Genomic DNA, 18,947 nt, shown 5'->3' on the forward strand with positions numbered 1-18,947 from the left:
CCCTGGAGATATGTAGGCTTTTCCATCCATCATCCATCCCTGTGTTGTTGAGATCACGTATTCTGACCTGTCTGCTTGCAAAGCAGTGGGTCAGATGTCCTGTTGGTATACCTTGGTCCATCTCTGTATCAGAGGGGATATACTGACTGCTGCCGAGGCAGGGCCTTGCACAAAACTTTTGTTAGCCCCATGGCTAAAGCTGTTTGCTCAGGGTGAAAGTAGTGGTGTTAATTTAAAAGTTTAGGAGTGGTGATTCATGACTCCTGTAACAGGTGCTGAGGTATGCGCATATCCAACAAAAAAGTCCCTCAGGAGGTGGAGAACATCTGGCAAATCCACATTAGGGAAGAAGCTAGTCTCCTCATTGCTGCCTTGGGTTTAAGAGCACTAAAATAAGGACTAGAAAGAGGAAGTATTGGGCTATGAAAGAGAGGAATTAAGGCTGCCTGTACAGCTTTCTCCTCCACCCTCTTGTATATCCATTAGTGCTTAGAAGTTGCTTCTTTACTTCTCACTAGTTCTCCAACAAGCTATTCAATAGATGTAAAAAAAATCTAAGACAAACATGTAGCATATTGCAGTCTTAAGGAAATAGATGTTATTGAGCATGTAGTCCTGTTAGTGTTCTGCTCAGAATATCCTATGACTTTTCCCTGCAGTCTTGAGATATATCATACTTTTGTAAGGATCTTTTAATTTCCATGGCGGTAAAAACAGTCATTAATGTAAGTAAGAATAGAGTACTTTGTCTTCTCTTGCTTATATTTCGTACAGCTGACAGAGAGAGCTGTATTAGAACTGTTACTTCCCATTTAAATATCTCTAATTTATGGGTCAGATTTCCAGACAGTTTGGATTAGCGTAATCTCAATGATATGTCAAAGAAACTACTCCAATCTACTGGCCCTATATCTTGAAAGACAACTTATTTATATGTCTCAAAGCCCTGAAGAATTTTATACTTCAACCAATTTCTAAATTAAACTAAAGCACTTGAAAGTAAGATACATGATTAGCGTACACTTGAGAACATGTTTCTAGCTATTATGCTTTTCTCTATGTTTGAACAGTTCTATCAAACACTATAATTCATTATGAAATGCTGTAGTCTGAGCTAAGATTAGTTTCACAAGTGAGGTAGCTGCTAGTAATCCCTTCTGCAGAGAGGCAAATAATTGGGCAAAGTGCTTAGCAGGGCTCAGTTGCAAATGACGGACAGGGACCATGCTGAGGCTTTGACAGGCATGGATCAGAAAGCATGGGAGTATCAACCTGGTGTCACTCAGGGTTAAAGTTGCTCCACTGCACCGAGACACAGCTGCAGCTCTTACATGGCTTGGGTAATGTATTTGCAAATTTTTAAAATTGGGACAGTTTGACTCATTATGAATTAAATATTATGCTTTATTATAGACAATAGACATTACTGCACTTTTTCTATTAATTTGTTTTGAAAATAATGCCTTCCTAGCTCTGTGCTGCGGACAATGAATAAGTTGAAAAAAAGTGATGATTGCCTAAGATTTATATGCAGTATTTTCTAATCCAAATCTGTTCCTTTGAATGCTCATACTTTTTTTTTTTCTCCCTCAAATTCTGCATTAGGCAATCAGGGCACATAAATTTCCAAGTAAAAGCAAACAATGTCCTTTCAGCCTACCCCAAAACAGTTCTGGGACAAACTCTGAGGGGAAAAAAATGTTATCAGTACTTAAAGCTGCACCGACCCCAAAATGAAACCTTCCCAGGTTTGCCACTGCAGTCTCACTTTTCTGCAGTGTTTCATAGGAGATAATTTCTGTGTTGGTTATGATTTGAAAGGCCTGGCTTGCAAGCCAACCTCAATCAAATTGGAACAACATGTCACCAAAGGTCCTGGTCCCATGGTATGTGCTTGGAAATACAACTCCCCAGTGCGGAGAGGTTTCTGGCAAGTCAGTGAAACTAAACTCAATTTTCATGGTTAGAAATTGCTGCAGGAGCATTTCATTGTGCTGCAGTTGCCATGCTCTGTATGTTTGTGTGTGTGTGAAAAGGGGGGGCTGCAGGCTTGCATGTGTGTATATGTGTCACTGCTTTACTGCAAACAGTTAGGGCAACTCTAAAAGCTGGATTTGTGGACAGAAATGACAAATTTCTCTTAAATTATTGACACAGAAGGAAAAATACTTTTCTCCTTTGAAGTTAACTAAAACCAAATGGGATTGTTTCCTCAAGGGAAAAGTGGGAGTTTAGTTATGATGCATCCCCTCCCAGAAATCTTTCAAATTATACATACTGTACCCTCTGTTTATATAAATATGAATTACATGATTGTGTGTACAGGGTCATTTGTAGTTCAAATGGAAATGCAATGCTGCTAAGCAGAGGCTATGGAGAGATCGAGGGGATTTTAGGATCTGCCATTTAACCCTTTTCAAATGTGATATGTTAAGTGGCTTTGAGTAGATCTTGAAGAAAGTTTTGGCCTGGTGTTAGAAGGAGGCACCCTGTTTTTGCTGGTAAATCCAGATTTCTATGGAGCTTTAAATGGAGAGAAGCTGATAGTCTCTCATTTTTGTGGGGTGCTCCGATTGTACGTTGCTGTGGATGGTGACAACCAACAATCTATGCTCTGCATTAAATTTGCTTATGTGTTCTCATTCAGCTGTGAGGTTTACATTTTGCAAGGGATGTTTTCCCATATGCAAGAAAATAAATTTGTCAGATTGATCTAAGGGTTGTTCTTTTCCAATTTGCCAGTGATTTCTTTTTCATTTAAGCTAATTTAATAATAGCTGGTTTAAATGTTGTTAAGTTGTAAATAAATTGTCTTCTGAAACCCTTTTTTTCCCTCTGTCATGCAATTGTGTTTCTATGTGTCAGTGGAAAGACATATTTCTGGCTAGGTGTCTTCCTATCTTTTAAGCTTTTTATCAGATTTATTTTCACCACAGGACATTCAGTCATGTTTTTGCTCTTTTTATTTACATCCTTGGACTTCACTTTCTACTGCCTTATATCTTCTTGCAAATACTTCGAGGAAACTTAGACAAAACTGATAGACTTCACTAGTTTAGAAGCTCTGGGCAGTCCAAATATGATGCTTATAAGATATGAATATAATGACTATTGCCTAAAAAGTTTTGTTCCCAATCTGTGTCATGTCATCTGTGTCATGCCCTGTGTGTCGTGTCTGTCTGCTCTCCCTCCCCAATTTCATCAGTTTTCCCAAAGGCCTTACAAACTTTGGGTAGCCTGTGGCTTATTTCATCTTTAAGAATACCTCCTCTGCACAAAATTTCCCACTTAGATGAACTTTTCCACTGCAAATGTGAAGTAATTACCATTGGCTATGTATGGCGTCACCTAAATATTGTAAGGATGAGACTAACGCATATGTTTTATCTTCCTGAGACCAAGACTTAGACTGAAGCCCAGAAAACTGGTTGACATTGATCTGGAGATACTTCTTAGCACGGGCACGCAGCTAGAGCTCCTGAGCTAGTTCTTCAGATGACCTTTTGGTTTTGCAGTGTTGATGGCAAGCAGGGTACAAGGCAGTGGAAGGACTTCTGTTTTAACAAAGAGGCTTGGGAAAAACTAGCCTGTTACTGACAGGGAATGTTAGGCAAGTGAGTTTTACACTGCTTCTGACCTCTTCACTGGCACATGTCCCGTTATCATTTTCTGTTCTCTATAAACCATTTTAGACAGTATCAAGGGACTTGTCTACATTTCCATTAACAGCAAATTTGCCAGAGGCACATTCATAATGGCCTGTTAATAAAAAGCAATGCAGGTAGATACAGTTTCAGAAAGCAAACGCTTGAATTAGATACACAGGTATCAGTATTGGATTCGCAGGTATCAGTATCTATTGACCCAACACTGTATCTCTTCTGGTCTCACCTCAGGTAATGTTAGAGCCAGCAAGGTCAGTAGGCTTTTCGAGTTGAAATGGAAACAGGGCAGTCGTATGAAATCAGTAACAGCTTCTCTTATTTGGAGATCAGTTCTGGTTTTTGACAGACAAAGCTATGTAACTAATACAAAGGGGTGGCTTTCAGGCTATCCTAAGAATTCTTGCCTCAACATATTTCCACTGAGCAAAGTATCTGGGCTGTTCAAAGGTGTGCAAGGATCATTGCAAACAGCATCACACTTCTGTTTCTTCCCTCTTTTGACAAATGTGGCAAGAACTCTGCTACAGGCTTCTAAACCAGTTCAAGGTTGCTTAGCACAAAGTATAGACTAAGAACTTTACATGATTTTTAAAGTATTGGTCTGGTCTGTTGAGAAGATGAGTTGCGTTTTGTGACTCTTCACTCTTTATCTGCAGAGTCTGCAGCATCAAATAAGAAGCAGGAGCATAAATTGGGCATTAATAACTTTAGGCTGGAAGTAAGAAAGTTCCCAGTATCAGAGCTCTGGGCTTCTAAAACAGCTTTCCAATAGGAGTAACAGGGGCAAGAAAAAACTAACTAAATACTTGGAAAATGAATCAAGATATTCTAATGAGCAGACAGTATGAAATGAGTATGGCAGAAGTGTCAAAAACAGTGGACTGGCCATGGGACACAGTCACATGAGTTATCTCCCTACTAAGTGATCAGTGATGCTTGGTGCTCAGCATTGTCCATTTATGTCTAGTTATTGCAGAGATATTACAATGTGAAATTGGAGCACAACAAGAGAAATCAAGCCAAGCTGTTAAATGAGATTATATTCTATTAGTTACTGCTGTCTTTCCTCATTGTAGCAACACAGTTACAGGGCTGTGATATCTAGCCAAAAGCATAATGCAGAAAATAACCCGATTATGTGAACACAGTCAGTGTTACGCAGAAGTTTTAGATTGCCACCCTATTCTAGCCTTCCTATTTTCTATAATGGCATTGAGCTCCCTCTGCAGCCCAATATTCAGCCCCCTCTAACACTCCCAGCTCAAGCCCATCCTCTTCACATATTCTTGCCCTCTGAGCTCAGCTAGACTAGGCATGATGTGTTAAGCTTAAGTCCTCTGAAATCCATTGCTCCTCCTACCCTTTATTATCTCCCTATAACACTTTGTCGCCTGCCTGGTTCCTTCCAGCTCCAGATAGGCAAAAATGATAAGATTCTTTTCATCAGTAAGGAGATATTAGGAAGAACTAAGGTAGGTTGTAAATAGGGAGAAACATCTAACCTTTTAAAAGTACAATCCAAGCATTTTACAAGCACTTTCACAGTTGCGCAGTAGCTCACTGAACCTTAACTCTCTCATCTCTGTCATTATTTAACTCTACAGCTTTAATGGAACACCTTCTTAATGAGCCACAATAGAAGAAGTAATTAAGTTTGGCTGGGTATTTCTCAATGGTAATTTAAATGTTGTTTTGTCTTTTGTCAGATTTGTGCATTAATTCAAAGACCAGTTTGGTTCTGAAGATGAAATCAATGGAAAAGATAGCAAGAAAAGCTTCATGTTCATGGGATTTCTTGCTCCTTTACTTTGGTTTTTCGAGTAAAAAAATTAGGATTTTTCTAGCTGCTAGGTCGTAATATCTTAACCTAGTCTACTACATGACAATCAGTAATATTGTCCAAATTGCAGTTTGGGCAGCTGAAAGAGAGACTTTCAGTTTGTGACACTTTGATCTTAGGGATACCACAGATGGCTTTTAAGCCTCTGTGAAAAATAGCTAAGAAAAGTGTGTTTGACAGTGGGCTTAAATTTACTTTCATAACTGCACTTCTACTGGTCAAAAACCACAACAATCAATTCTATCAACCTGCAAATAAAAATAAAATAAAAAAGAAAATAATTTGTCTAAAGTTTATCTGACAGTCACATGGATGTGAACAGCCAAAAGGTTAATAGAACATACACAGCTGTCACTAGAGAGAGGTGTGGGGTTGTGCAGTTGAACCTGAGGATGTATTTGGGCTTGCAGATGTATTTAGCCAGTGTAGAGAAGCTTTTGTTTTGGAGATTAGAATTACATGTGTTAACTCTTGCTTAACCGTAAGTAAAATCCTTATCATTGAGTGGATTACCTTTTCTCTCATATAGGTCTGATTAAATGGGAGTTATTGTCGTTCAGTTTTAATTGCGCTGATAGGTGTTTGGGATGTATCACACTACAGCAGACTCCAATAAGCTAAGCAAACTGTACCAATAAAAATAGAAACTGGTCAAAGCAAATCCATGATCAGTATGCACATTAGCTGCAAATAGAATTACTGCAAAGCACAGGTTTGAGAATACTCCAGGCCAGGCACAGATCTGAGGTCTTGGATGAAATCTTTGCATCTTCTACTCTATTTATCCATGCAAGTGTGTTTCTGTAGAATTAAATTCTTATATACTATACCAAAACAGTATGTATGTATCTTTCTCTCCCTCTCTCTCCCTCTCTTTATATCTGAGGGTGGGGGTTTTTTTGACATTTCAATGGCATTCTTCATCATGAAAATTTTCCTAAGCATAGGGCTGCTGAAAGAGGCAGGTATGCAATGCCTGTGAACCGGAAGTATCTCTTCTAGCTGACCAACATGTTTGGGAGAAAAGAGCCATTTGGAGTCCTCTGTGTCAGCTCAGTCAGTGCATTTTTGAGAAAGTGTCTGTAGAAAAGGCAAATGCTAAATATCTGCCAATGCTGTTAGGTTCTTCACAGTCTCTTCTATGTACATTTGCACATGCACAGATTTTACATAGGCAAAACCTCTGTCTTGCTGCAAATTGCATTCTTAAAACTACAGGTGTGTAGTTCACATGTAGTCTAAGTTTGCAAGCTTAAGTTTGGAAAATCATTTGAGAATAAGACCTAAACCCTCATGATTTGCCACCCTTACTTTTTCTTTTGTCAGCTTTTTTAATTGTCATCTTCTTAAGATAGGCTTGAAAAACAAGACAGCTTAAAATTACTTCTGTTACTATAGTAATAAGTGCAAAGAGGTTGAATTTGAATGGACCTTGAACATATGCAAGGGACTTTGTTAATATATAGTAATCCAAAGTGACTAAATTATAATCAGTCAGAGCTATCAATGGGGAAAGAAAGAGATATTTTACAAATGCTGTTATGCTGGGTTTGGGAAGGGATGTGAGAAAAAACTATCATCAGGTCCTCTCTGCAGTGGACTGAATGGATACACAATGCTGCTGGAAAGGACAAATATATTAAAAGTGAAACAAATGAAAATTGATCATTAGGTCAGTTAAATACTTTAAGCAGTTAGTTTGAATATAGTAATAAAAGTATATTTTCAAGTTTGTGGTTTGAACATACCAATTTGCAGTGTCAATGAGCAAAAAGACACCTTTTTAAAGATAATAAATTGCTTGTTCCATGGAGACATGCTTATATATGTGGGATTTCCTGAAGCTCTTACATTTCCTTATTGCTATTTAAATTGATGGGAACACCTGATACGATTTTGAAAATTCTTCTAGTGCCTCACAGCATGTTTAGTACTTAAATATGTTTAAAAATCCAGTCTAAATGACTGAACTAATATTATTTCACCCACTTTTTTTCCCTACCTGAGGGGAATAACTTATAACTTTCCTTTTCCTGTTCAGGGAAAATATTCACAGAGGATGCAGTCATGATACAGTGAGGCTACCAGGACAGTTATCCTGGTGAAGGAACAGTGTTCTCAGGGTGATTTGGCCACAGGACCTAAGGCAGAAGAGTTAGGAGGTGCTGGCTTCGTATATGTGATGGGTGTGGACTTCTGCATCCACTCCTCAGTAGACAGGAAAAAAAAAAAACAGGCAGCCCAAGACAGAAACAACAGGGCTTTTGGGTGAATGGCAATAGCAGAGGGAACCTGTGGAAGCAATTTTTCAGATCTATTTTGAGACAAGACATGATTTCAGTAGCTGGTTTCGTTGAATCAGCTTTAATACCCCCCCAAGCATCTCTGGTGATACCCACACTCAGTTTTTCCTCCTGCTCCAAACCCTCCAGCTCTTGCATTCATTGTATCTTATTCTTCCCATTCTCTCTACACTGGAAAAGATTCAAAAGCTTTTGAAAAGAAAATACAGTGTTACCATAACTTGGGATGTTTCATCTATGCAGTTATTGTTAATTTAAATCTATCAACTATTAATTCAAATTCCTCTAAAGTCATGCCTAGTAATTGTAGCTACAACTAACAAATACTCTGCAACTAAAACCCTGTCAAGGTTTTTTTCAACAAAAATAGTTTTCGCAGAGACAATGAAAATGGAAATTAAAAATGTTGAATGTGTTTAATTAAGGGTAAGGCACAAAGGACTATGATAGCTTATTCACAGCTGAAACTAAAGGTAACTTACCATTTTAATAAACAAATGAAGCAAATGCCTAGTCCAGTATTTTCCTTATCACACCCTTGAAGGACAGAGATATCTGGGAAATCTTGTGGAAGAATAACATGTGAAAGCATATTATTGATGTATTTTCTTTTGTTGTCCTTGTGGGAAATATGTTATGGAAGGGGTGGAGTTTTAAGATTATGGAGTCTCAGGTAGGATTTACAAAAGCAAAGGTAATTTGGGGAACAGGGTGCTGGGAAGAGGTAAGGTTCAGGGAAGAGGTCAGAAAGTCTCAGTCCTGCAGACTTGTGGGGCAATACTCAGTTCTGTTTGCTCTGGTATTTTGATCAGTAAAGCCCATGTCATTCTTGGAAGGAATTTGGAATGAGAAATGAGTAGCTGCACAACAACTGCTGGAAATTACTTGGGAGCTGGGAAGTGTTGGGTCTCTGTCTTTTAATTTCCTGACTCTTTTCTTTGAAGAGTGGCATTTCCATGGCCACTCTCTTGAGTTTCCCACTGGATCACACATCCAGAGCTCACACTGCCTCCCATGGAGGCATGCTCACCAACAAATGGACAGCACTATCATTGTCAGAGGAGTTAATAGCTTCTTACTAAACATGTATTTATTTGTTCCTCATTTACCAGGAAACTTTATAGAGTCCACCACTTTGAGTTGCTGTAAGAAAAACAATTCCTTGAGAGCAAGAAGGGGATAACTGTAAGCTGTCCCTTATGGAAATCCCTCTGACATGTGGGAAGTCCTTTTGTGGGAGATAAAGGAAAGGTTTGTTTAGCTGTTGTTACTGCTATTTGCTTAGTGTATCTTAGATGAATTTTTTTAAAATCACATATGATTTGAACCAAAACCACCACCTTTGTGAAGAGTTGCGTCGTTGTAACTGTACTTCACAGCACAGAGTTGTACTCTCTGCCTTAAAACAGCCAAAGATTTTATTGATGACACTGTAGTATAGTAAGCAAATGGGCATCTGTGAAAGTAAGTAGTTGATCAAGGAGATATCTAATTATTAATTTGTTGGCAGCCTAGTTTGTTCTAATACCTTCTTGGATCTGACTCATGGTCAGATATTAAAGATGATGACTGTAGGATGACTGGGAATACAAAGCACTTTCACCACACTGGCTTCAATATGTTGTCATGCTATAATGATTACAGTTTATTCATTGTCACTAACCTGTTTAAATATTTGAGAACAAAGTGGTGTGGTTATATAAAACTTTGTGCAAGAAAATGCAACTCTCAAGATCTCTTTTAAGCACTGCTGTTGTCATCTGCATTCCCCTTTGATCCCAACCACATATCCACATAGTAGCTCTGAGGATCTGTGAACCATTTCTCCCTGTTTTGGGTTGCAGCTGCTCATTAGAGCACTTCAGAACATCTCTTTGAAGAAACATGGTGGTGACAGTGGCTGATCAAATCCCAAATGCTCAGAAACCTTGGGGGGGGGGGGGGGGGGGGGAGAAATCCATATGTCAGAATCCTGTCACATCTTGAATCTGTTATTGGAGGCAAAACAAGCTAATGTTTAGGGCGCTGTTTGGGAATCAGAAAAACAGGATTCAGCTCTCAGTTTCCAATCTAACCATGGGAGGACTGTTTCATTCTCCTTGTTCCTTAGTTCTCCAGGTGAAAATAGGTCTCTTCTTTCCTGCAAAGCCTTATAAGAATTCCTTCATTAAGTGCTGGGACAGCTGGACGCTCTGATGATGGCAGGAGCTCAGATGGGTGCAACTGGACACGTGAGATGGGGTTATCCTCTGATGTAGGAGTGATTTAACCCCAATTGATACATGTTGGTAGGACAGAGACATGTGCTTTAAGCTGTATGCTTGCTGCTTCTAACTCCTGAGAACTTTGATGTCAGAGCAAAGAGCACAGTAATTTAGCAAGCCATGGATTTGCCACATGGAAGTCTACATTTACCCTTTGAAGTTATTCTCAACAGCATCTCATCTCAGTGTGTAATTCTCATATAACTCTAATCTGGAGAATTTTTACGGAAAAGCTGGTCTTACTGCATGGGTTGTAGAGACTTATGGCAGGTCTCTGTGTTTTACTTCTGACAGTTTTGTAGAGCCAACAAGGTAGAGAGGATGTGAGCTGGAAACTCCTAGTCTGCAGCGTTGGCCTCATGTTTTACTAATTTACAGCTTTGGTAAAATTATGTTGATGGCATCAAGTCTGCAAAATTATGTTTCAGGGCATAATATGGACCAATGATAAATTTTTAGTGATGAAAGACTGTGAAGGAAAGGGCACTGTCTGAGTCTAGAAGTCGAGGCTGAGCTCATACGACAGACAAATTACATGGAAATGAGTGTGAGATGTCACTGGTGGGAGGAAAACACAGAGAAAAACACTGTCCTTTTCAGAGTTGTTTCTATAACACGAACCTGCAATTGACATTATACCTTTTGCCTCTTCAGTGTAAAACTGAAGGGCAAATACTAAAAAAGCTTTATAATGATAGTGCTTAATTGTGCAGAGTATTCCTGGCAGTAATCTAATTCAAAGTCTATAATATATGTATGCTTTTCTTTTTGGAAAGGGTTCCTCTGATTTCCAGTGGCACTGTCTGACTGCCCAAATGAAGTGATCCCCCAGGAGCTTTAGATTTCAGTCCAGGCAGCCAACCTGAAGTCATCACCTTGCCAAGTAGTGCTCCCCCCAGCCAAGCTTATTGCTGAACGACCTGCACAGGGAAATAAATGGGTTTCATGTGACTATTTTGATGATGCCACCTTTAAGGATGCTCTATGAATACCAGGCTATGCAAAAATATTGATATACATGATTAAAAACTTGTCATTTCTATTTTTAGGGAAGGGTGTGCTGGTTTTGTCTGTCATAGGGTCAATTTTTTTCACAGTAATTAGTATGGGGCTGTGTTTTGAATTTGTGCCGGAAATAGTGTTGATAATATAGAGGGTTTCATTATTGTTGAGCAGTGCTTGTAGAGAGTCAAGACCTTTTTTGCTTCTCAACCCCACCCTGCCACGAAGTAGGCTGTGGGTGCACAAGAAATTGTGAAGGGACACAGCTGGGAAAACTGACTCCATATGACCAAAGGGATGTCCCAGACCACAGGGTATTGTGCTCAGCATATAAAAGCTCAGGGAAGGAAGAGGAAGGGGAAGGGGGTTGGGAATATTTGGAGTTACGGTATTTGTCTTCCCGAGTAATTGCTACACATGATGGAGTCCTGCTTTTCAGGAGATGGTCAAACACTTGCCTGAAAATGAGAAGCAGCAAATTAATTCCTTGTTTTGCTTTGCTTAATAAATCGTGTTTATCTCATTCCATGAGTTTTCTCACTTTTACCCTTCTGATTCTCTTCCCCATACAACGAGGGGAGGGTGAGCGAGTGACTGTGTGGGGCTTGGTTGCAGGCTGGGGTTACACCATGTCAAAAGGATTGCATACTTGTTTGCAGAGTTCATCCTTGTGGGGCCCTGAATCCTAAACTGAGGCCTCTTGGCCCTTTCGTGATGCAAACAGTAATTTAAAATATACATCTGGCACAGTGCAAAGAGAGAACATCCAACATCTGTCACATTCCATTATATTGCCTTGCTGCCATTAGGCTATTATTAGTCTTTAAACTAAATATATCTTCCCACAGGCTGCTAACCATAATACTTCATTCAAGTACCCATTCCTTTTATTGCCACAAACTGTTCTGAACATCACATAAATGAAACTGGAACATCACTTGATGGACTGTTATCATATTTTTCTGCTTTATTTTATTTTAAATGAGAGGAAACAAAACTTGCCAAGTCTTGTTGTATGGTTTGAAGAAACTTAAATGGATTTCCCTATCGTTTTGGTGAGAGAAGTGAAGAGAGGCTTCTCTAATGGAGATCAGCTGCAGGCATTTGGTTCCACAGTAGCAAGGGCCCATATGCTCTTGCTGGTGTATCAGTTTTGTCTTGGGTCTGTAAGACTCTGGAATGACTGGTTATTTTTTTTTTTAACTGTCTTTTATTATTAATTATCTGACTCCTCTATCTTTTCAAAGCCGAGTGAAATAAAGACATCGTAAGAGAATAGAATTACTCTGAGCAAGAAGTTAGGTTGGAAGTGTTTCCTTCCCAAGTTGAATACTCTGTTTCTACTGGGAGCTCTGCTCAGCAGTTTGGAAAAAACTGCTCAAAACCTCAGGTAGAATTTTGAAATGAGTTGTGTTTTTCAATTCACATCAGCACAAATCACAGCTGCTTGCTCAGGGACAAGAACAGTGCCCTTCCCTAGGCTGCTAGGAAGGATGCTCAGAAAGCTTCCAGCCTGCATCAGAGTCTGGCAGCACTCACACTACATCTGTTCCCATAAATCAAGCAGTGCCCACTTATGTTGCTAGGTCCTGGAACAGGATCATCCACATGGTTTAACACAGTGGTCTCAGCATTATTTCAGCCTGGGCCAGGTAGTGCCATCTCAAATGGTTCCTGAGGTGGGTGGATCCTAGTGCAAACCAGCGACAGACCTGGGGAGTAAGTGAGCAGTGTTGTGGACATGAGCCTCCCCTGTTTGGGGTCTCAGTCTCGGAGAGCAGTCCTGACAACATTTAATTTCAAAGCAGGGAAAGTGAGAGTCCTGCAGGCATGGGTGCGTCTTCAGGGCCTGCCTCCCCACCCCTTCTCAGTGAGCTAGAGGGTGGCCACAATGCTCCATCTAGAAAGCCTGAGCAGAGTATCATGCCAGTGCAACTGTGTGGCTTCTGGTGTCTGACCTGGAGCATTCCAAGTTACACCAAATATCTGAACATGCCTGGAAATGACTTTTTAATTGCTTGTTTCTGAGGATGTTGAGTTTTTGCTAGAAGACTTCACTGGCACAGAGTAGAACAAGCTTTTTGAAGTTGGCCATGTGTCAGTCTGACTGCAAAGGGTGAGTAAGGTGCAGACCTTGTTCTGAACATGACCCTCTGCATGGTGCAAAACAGGGGATTTGGCTCCAGAGGTTCCATAGCAGCTTTCCCCTCTCTTCAAAACTCCTCTGAGCTGAGCTGCCTTCTCAGTGCAGGCAAGGTACTCCTACACACTGGAGGCACTTGGTTTAAGCTAATCCTATCTTCTAGTTAACATTATTTATTTATTGTTTTACATTATTTATTATAGCACTTTACTTGTTAAATATGAAAACAGTAACAGTCCATTAGGGGTTACTCTTTCCACCCCATGCAAGTCATCCTTTTACATAGAAGTGAAGACCCACATGGACCCTGAGCAGATCAGCTGCCCAAGTCCCTTCTGAATAGCTTGTAGGGGCTGGGACTGGCAAGGAAAAGTTTTATCTGCTTTTCAGTGCCATGACTACAAGCCTGTACCCACAGTCTTGTTGACCTGTGTGGATGTGCTAGCCCGAGGGAGCAGTCCTGCTGTGTTACAGATGAATGACACCAAGTGGCCATGTCCCAGCTGGCTTTCCCACCTTGAGCTGTGGCAGCCGTGGCTTCTCAGCCTGCATCCCCTGGGGGCTAAGCAAGGTCTGGGCTGCTGACACACTGCAGGAGGGATAGAGGCTTCAGAGCTTGTGTGCAAGCTGGATGAGACAGAAAATTTGAGCTCTTCTTTGGGCCAACAGTGCAACAAAGACAAGCCTTGCATTACAGGCATGCTGTTGCTCTGGAAACTTGAAGCCTCCCATAAGCAATGCAATTACTAGCTGCTTATCACTTTTTCTTCACCAAGGAGGAGAATTTATTAATTCAGAGAACACGAAGAGCATAGAAAATATGGGGTTTTTTTACAAGGTTTCCTCCTAATAGACTTGAAAGAAATCATATTTCTTTCTCTGTAGTTTCTACCTAACTCCAGAAGGCAAATGTATAAAATCTCTTCTATCAGCCTGTAAACATTTCCCGTAGAAATAAAAAAGATGACTCTCTTTTCTGAGTTACCTCATCTTAAGCTGGCATGGAAGTTTGTTTAATGCACGGTAGCTGCTGCACCTCTTCAGCCAAAATAGATATACGGCTGCCGCTTACCTCAGCTCTTTTCTTGACCTGTTAACAAAATGATTACTGCAATGTGCACATCATAAATCTAAATGTTAAATGGCAGCTCATGTCCTCTTTCATTCTAGCTGAATTAGTTCCCTTAAGGAACTAATCTGTAAGGCTATTAGCTGTCACAGTAAGTACAGGTATTGAAAAATATTCTCTTTAGGGGATGAGGGAGTGTTTGAAAGAAAAGTGTATGAAAGAAAAGGCTCGGCTATAAGACAACAGGGTTTTACAAGTTTTTTAAGCCACTACAGTTCTTGATGTCTAAAAATGCCTTTGTAGACTTGCTGCCCTGTGCAGCGTCTTCTGGGACCCTGCTTTTTCCTAAAATACTGTGTTTGGGTTGGCACTGTGTGAGGTACTTTTTAAAGCAAAAGTGAATGAAAGCGAGTGGTGTCTACTGAGTGCTCGTAAGTGGCCAAGAACTGTAGGAAATGTGTTTTATTCCCCATAGCCTGAGGAGGCCACAAGGCAGAAAACCCCTTGGTGGGAGCCCTGCTGTAAGAAGGGGTAATGGTGGCAGTGGGGAAACCTCAGAGATGGCTGAGAATGGGATGCCTGACACACTTCCTGCAGCTGCCCTACCCAGGAAGGAGATGTCTGCTGGATTCGGGGTGGGATGGGTACAAGGTTGCTTGGCTTTCTGGTACAAAACAGCAACTGAGCCTAATGCAGCAGGGAACTGTCTCCAACATTTGTTTTTGGAGGGTGTTTAGGACTCATTGTCTTTGAAAACTTGCCCCTGTGTGCAAACAGGTAAGGGAAAGGCAGTTTGAGTACAGTGGCCTCTATAATGGAATGCTGCTGAGAACAGCATTTATATTTTCAAACTTTAATAATCTGGCAGTCCCTGCTGTGGCCTTGTGCTATTTGGGTCTATCCCAATTTTATTGAAAAGTGTTGTTGAAAAGACATATTTTGCATGCTAGTAAGAGCGGACCTCATCAGAGTCACTCTAAACAAGATTTCAGAACTTTTTTTTCCTCTCCAGGATATTTTACAGTCCTATTCTGCAATATTTTGAGCAATCTTAACAGATATTCTTTCTTTAATCGTTATCATTGGTCTTGCTTCTTTTTTCTTTTTTCTATTATTTTTTCCCTTGATTTTTTTCTTTTTTTTCTTTTTTTTTTCTTTTTTTTCTTTTTTTTTAATATTCCAAAGCACAAGGTGATGCCCAGACCTTTGTATTTCGAATGTACAGTTTCTTTTGTCTGTATAGAAACCTGCACCTCTGTAGGTGAGTGAGCTTGGATGTTCAGCCCTGGGAAGTGGTTCTGTGTGGTGCTCTTTAGCACACCAGCCACAAAGGGGTGTATGTACTCACAGCTCACAACAGGATGAGGCTGAAGAAGAAGAGAATTGTTTCAGCAAAGTATGCTGCCCAATCCTCCTCTTCTGTTGACAGGGAGCTGGATAGTCAGCAGGCTGAACAGTGAATACCCTAGGCAGCATGGCATGGGAAATACACCTGAATGCCCTCCTTACCACCTTGGGATAGACATTATGCACTAATTTGGTGTAACTGGCTAACACAGAGTGCTGTAGAGTGCTACCTGCTAAAACCAAAGTCTTCCAGTTAATCCTCACATCGTGAGCTACCACAAGCAGTGTTCATTTTTTCTACTCAGTACACCAGACAATGCACGTGGAGGGACACTGGCTGATGGCTCACCAGCTAACATCAGCAGAGCATGGAATGAGGACTTCTCCTTCTGTCATCTCTTTTTGCTGCATTCACATACTCACAGTCAGGTACCTCTCCACTTTTCATCGTTCAGAAGAAATTCAGTTCTTTCTCTGACACCCCACTGGAGGACACAAACTCCAGCATGGATCCATGTCCACAGTGAAGCCACCTACACAGGCTGGACATAGTGCTGTGTCTTTTGTATGGGTGTAATTGTTACATAACAGATGAGGCCATATCTGCAGAGTGGCAGAAGGTCTGATGACAACACAGGTATGCCTGCAACCCATCTTATATGGATTACAAGTCACAACTTCGCTACTGTTGTTACCTATGACAGCAATAATAACAGACACCTATTCTTACTCAAATAATACCTTCACTGTACGCAGGTGAAAGGTAGACTCTTACCTTGTGTTGGCTAATGTATTCCTACATTTACTGACCTTCCACTTACATCTCTATTCTGCATATGAAAAGTAACCACCTTTCTAGTTTACTAAATCTAATTTTCAGCCTGCCCAGAGCAGATTTTGCTCTTTCTCTTTTATAGTCAATGGTTTACTTTCCTAGTTTTAAACAGAAAAAGATTTACTAACAAAAAATAAAATGAAAAGCAAATATCATGAAAATACTCGGAGAAATTATATCAGCAATACAATATATTAATATTTATTTAATTGCTGCCATTTCAGGTCAGTTTCCCTTAATACTGGATATTGTTGACTTCAAATAAACTTTAAGCTTTAATTGTTCACACATAAGTACATCCTTGATAGGGTGGAGATGGTGGCCAGGGTTGGAACAGAGTTGGAATTGTTTGTGAACTGCATACTGGGACTTACTTCACTTTTAACTGTTTGCTTTTGCAAGGATAGCAGTCCAGTTGTGTTACTGAATTAATATTTATAACCATTTTTTAAAGTGTTCTGATCTGGGAAATCATCATTGCATATTTTTAGATCAGATTTCTGAGTAAAGAAAGTAGTGGTTTGCTATGTGCAAATAAGATGATGTTACTATTTTTCAACTGCCCCTACTTGCAGTGGAGAAAGTTCGTTCAGCAAGCAGAAGGAAAAATTTGAGCTTTCATAGCAAATGCTGTTTTTAGCCTGCTTCAATCTTTAAACTAAGATTATACTCAACCACTCCTTCTCATTGCACAAGCAGACCTTGGAAACCTGTACACTAAAATTAGGAGGCATGTTTGCATTTTCAACCTCTCCAAGCGCAGCACTGCAAATAGTTCCTTCCAGCTATGTCATTATTGTACAATATAGGGTTTGGGTTTTTTTAGAAAGCAAATGTCATTACTTACATCTCTTCCACATTGCTTTAAAAAAGTACCTGCTTTGTTTGGCAAAATGAGCGTGAGGACTAAAGCTGCCCTTACTGCAGTGTCCTTGCTGACCCCGTAAGCATAGGAGTCTGGGTTTGTTGCAGGCACTTTGGTAGCCAATGGTTCATCTCAAGGGAAGGTGTGAATGCAAAGTTGTGACTTTTCTGTTTTCAGGAGATGGAGAAGGGGTCACTAGAACAGTAAGTTCTGTGCTCTGTTCAGCAGTATATTATTAGTCCAGAGAAAAATGAAATTCAAGGTGTATCATTCTCTATAGTCATGTAATCCTGGTACCTGGGAAGCTGTACACCTAAGAGGAATGACGAAGATTTTGCGTAGACCTCCTCATGAGCACAGATGAGATGGTGTATTTTAAGGCATAGTGACAGAAATTCTGGATTTTTTTTTTTTATTATTATTATTTTGTTGTTTGGTTCTTTTCATTCTGAAGGCTTCTAACTAAAGTTAATTACCTATCTACCATTTCAGTGCTTCATATGCCTGGAATTGCTCCTCACAACTTTTGCACAAAACAACCAAGAAACCTAACTTGCTTAAATAAGAGCAAGGAATGATTTGATAAATGCAAACAACTGAAATCCCAGCTGCTGCAGTCCAAAATTCGGATACCAACAGAAAAGGAACTGCTAGGATTAAACAGGAAACCTTGGGTCACAGAGGCTGGGGAAAAAAACACCATCTAAAGGACCAGACAAGATCCATTGACATTCATTTCGTGTGGATTGTCCTGATCTCCCCCAGCAGGATGTGGAGAGACTTTGCATGATGCTAGCGGTCCCTACAGATATCCCTTTGTTTTCTCCCCTCCCGGTGTAATCCTTATCTCGGGAAAAGCTGACCACCCTTCCCCAGTGTAATCTTGCTCACTGGAAATATCAAATCCTATTCCCCCCACATGTAAATACTGGATCCGAGAATTTCCCTTATATAACCCCTCTTACTGGAAATGTTAATAGATTGTGGAATCCCCTATTTGGCATAACCCTGCCTCCTTATTAGCATGTTAAGCCCCCAAGACTCTTAAATAAGCGCTTCGCGTGTTCAATAAAGATTCCGGTTTTTACCCCCATATCTGGGATCATGTTAGCTTTATTGGACCCTTACACCCAGCGAATCCTTCTTGACTGGAATTAGGTAGTCCAACCTTTAATTGCATACAACCTAAACACTGTCACTGCTGAAAAACTTAACTGCTGCAGTTAATCCTTGCTAGCACCACACCACACTTGGAGTGGGTGTACTGTGGGGTACAGGCTCTGTTCAGGGTCACGTGTACAAGACGTTCTTCACAAAGCACTCAGCAGGTGCGGTGTTTTGAATACAGACTAAAGGTTGGCTTGGGGGCAGAAAATGAAATAAGGATTGTTCTGGGTGAGGTAGGAGACCTGTTTGCATTATATAGGGGTTTGTTTATGTTTGGTTTTGGGGTGAGGTTTTTGTTTGTTTTCATTTGTTTGGGTTTTTTTAAATTGTTTGTTTGTTTGTTTTGAGAGAGAAAGAAAAAAATGTCTTATTGCTAACTTGCCAATGAGGGAAACTTCTAGGAACAGACCCCAGTTTCTCCACTTTGCCACCAGATGTCCGTCATGA

Source organism: Corapipo altera, unplaced genomic scaffold (assembly GCF_003945725.1).
Source record: "Corapipo altera isolate COAL_440 unplaced genomic scaffold, ASM394572v1 60, whole genome shotgun sequence".
In the NCBI taxonomy this organism is placed as follows: Eukaryota; Metazoa; Chordata; class Aves; order Passeriformes; family Pipridae; genus Corapipo; species Corapipo altera.